Genomic DNA, 3,490 nt, shown 5'->3' on the forward strand with positions numbered 1-3,490 from the left:
AATTCTTGCTTTTTGAACTTTTTTCCTGAACTATTTCAATCAACATATGTGTTTTAATTTTGAATATGCTTATAACTCTTCAAATGTAACTTTTGTTCTGTTTCTTTAGTTTTCTGGACCATAACATTTGTCTTGATATTCCTGATGGGACACCACCAAAATGAAAATCTAAAGAGGCCAGTTCTTTTTCTATACTTTGATATGGTTGAAACCTCCAAAACAGTAATATGGCCCTTTCACTCCAGAGGCCCTCTTCTGTCTGATCTCTGAGGATTCAAATTTATTTCTTGGATGACTTGCTGCCTGTACCAGCCAAGGATTTTAGTGCAGAAGATTCCTGATTAAATCTCTGGTGGGTTAATCAAGCTGGCTGCCAGCATACTAATACTTGATGCCCTCCCAGGGCCAGCAGCTACGTGTAACTTGTGGGATGTGGAGTCTCTGACCTTTGAGTGGTGAGAAGAAATGCTCCCTACATAGTGGCAGGGTGCATGGCAAGGAGACTCGAGCATGCGACCAAGAATGTTTTCTTGGATGTCTTAGCTGACTCACCTGGGTTTTGGTTCTCTTGTTGACTCTAATTGCCTAATACAAAGGCTGAAACTTCAGGAGACATGTCTTGCATTCACCTCCCCATTTGGTATCAATGCATCTTCAGTCTTCTACGGTTTAGCGTCTGAACGTGGTGTGGAAGGCATGATTCTACATAATGTAGCTGCAGTTTCTTGGTGACGGTTCTTGAGTGTCCTGCAGACAGTACATCTCCCCAGAAATAGTGTAACTCTATCTTGTAAATACGACACTAAAATGAGAAAGGCATGTTCCAGACAATTTCCAGAGCTGGGCTACAATTTCAAAAAGTTCTTGCTGGGGAAGGGAAGACCCTTTTCATACTTCTCACTGTTCACTCCAAACTGAGACACTAAAGTAGTTTTATTTCACTAGCTTTTTTATATTTATCCATCTCATGATGGAAACTTCTAAGTCTGCTGACATTACTGCTTGCTCCATGCTGTAGTTGTCTTACATTCAGTAGGAGTCAACTTCTTTCCACAGCACTAGGTCTTTGCAGTCTAATGAATTCTGCAGTGCAAGCTCTCTTTCTGCTATTTTCTCAACATCATTACACTCACTATCCACAAAGTTCTATGTACAGCACAAAAGCAGACTAATGCAACTAACATCAACTAATGCAGATGTCTGGTATGCAGAGAGTTAATGCCTTTAAGGTTATCTTACTGGAAAGAAACAGGAACTGTTACATCACACTGCAATTCCTCTTAGAGTAGACAGGTAAAATAGGTCAGATGAATCACTACTTAAAAGTGCCTGTTTCTAACCACAGATTGTAAATCGAGTCCTAGGTCACTTGCTCAGTTGCTGATATCTGTACTGTAGATGCATTTTTAAATAAGATGAAAACCTCTCCTTAAGCCTGTCTCAAATATCGACTCTCCTAATCAGATTTTTAGCTCTTACAGCAGACCTGATGATACCCATTAGCATGCTCTGAGTGCAGCATGCAGTGGTTTCCTTATGGAGATTTCCAATAACTTGTTATCACCTTAGATATCCTCCTGACCCCAAAATTAAACTGGTGAATATATTTTCTCATTAAAAACCACAGCAAATAACTAACTCTTTTATCTGAAAGAGCAAATCTTTCTATGTCTAAGAAATCCACCAGCAAATGGTTTAGCATGTTATTGGACAGTTTCAGTTGGGACCAGTCCTGCTTCTGAAGTTGGGGTTCTTTTGTAGAAGAAATGCATGCTTCCTGTGGCCAGAATGATAATAATTGGAAAGTCGCTAGTTCTGTCACCACTAGTGTTACACAACAGCAAGTGGTGGTTACGGAGGCAAAAGCCTGTCTCTTTTCTTCCCTGGATGAGCTTTGTGATCCCTTTTGGATAATGCATGCCATGTCAAATTTCAGCTTGAACAGTTGAAGTTTGGCAGAGTGTAAGCAATAGAAAGTGGGATCTCTTCAGGGCAAGGGCTGGATAACATTAATAATACACACTGCTAACAGCTCTTTCCTAGTTGCTCACTGACAAGGCTTTATTTCTGGTCTTTTCTATGCTTAATTTGAAATGAAAAATTCTTCATAACCCTTGATGATTTGCTTGGATCTGTTAGATTGGTGTAGTTACACTGAAATATCATGAACAATATTATTTCATTAGGAGAAATAATTTCCTTTCCTAACTGGCAGAGTCATGTGCTTAACAACCGAAAGTCGTAGGCAGCCTCCATCCTTGTCATCATAAAGATGAAATTCCCAAGTTTTACCTTTTCCGTTAAGGCCCTGAGCAGGCTAATTGTCCTGGAGCACTGAAGCAGAACCTAAAATGTGTACAGAGCTTGGTCTATCCCTTCAAAGTGCCCATGTCCTTTTCTCTTTATGGACCTAGGATCGATCGTTTTTTTCTCGGAGGCTGGGAAGAAAACAGTTTAGTCCCCAGTTTGTGTTCTGACTTTTTGCAATACAATACTTCCGACCTCCAAATGTCTTTGAAAAATCCTTTGCTAATCCTGACATTTTTTTCTCAGTTTGCGGCTATCATCTGACTGATTTATAACAGTTTCAAAGGGAACTGAGGACCCCATCTATTATCAATCAAGACTCACCTCTTGCTAAACTGTAGAAAGACTATTCCAGCTGTATGGCTGTTACTCACCAGGCACCATGTACCAGCAGAGAGATTAGAGGTCTTGAACATTACGGAGAGCGTTCTCATAGCACTCACTGAGTTGTGGACTGCTGCCACAAATTCCCTATGCATCATGATGAGAGTATGCTACACTTATGCACGACAGTGTTATTTTCAATCAAATTTGTAGTAGGTAGGGATATGGGAATGTATTTTCATGCCAGCCTGTTACTTGCAACACCAAGTGTATTAAGCAGCTGGAAGAAGCTTTAGAAACTCAGGACTTGCAGGCTCCTCAAGTGACTAAGGGTGGAACTCATTTTATCAGACATTGATCTAGAAAGCAGACATCTAGCCCAAAGCAATTTGGGGTTTTTTTATGGCAGGTGGTGTGAATGTTCTTCTGAAGGTGCCTGTTTACATTTGCTGACTATGGAGGGGACCTAGAAAACCATTTAAATTCATTCCTAACATTTAGATGGCTGAAATTAGGTGCGATGAATCCCATCCTAATCCTATGTTAGGACTTCTACATTCCTAATTTGTGGAAGTGAAAAATGTCAGTGTTAGAGCAAATGAGAAGATTAGCATTCCCATATTTCTGTTTCTGACCAGTAGCATCCCAGTGTATAATCTCTGGAAAAATAGAACATTATTGCTTGTTTTTTATGGCCAGGTTGGTTTTCTTCCCAGTTTGCTTTTTTCTTTAATCATTCTCAACAAATATATAAGAAAGACTTTCTTCCCAGGAACAAGGCAATTAATGAACATGGCTTGAAATCCAAGATGTATGTATCATCTCCAATAGATCGTACCCAACTGCTTTATCCTTACAG

This window comes from Strigops habroptila, chromosome 7 (genome assembly GCF_004027225.2).
Source record: "Strigops habroptila isolate Jane chromosome 7, bStrHab1.2.pri, whole genome shotgun sequence".
Classification (NCBI taxonomy): Eukaryota; Metazoa; Chordata; class Aves; order Psittaciformes; family Psittacidae; genus Strigops; species Strigops habroptila.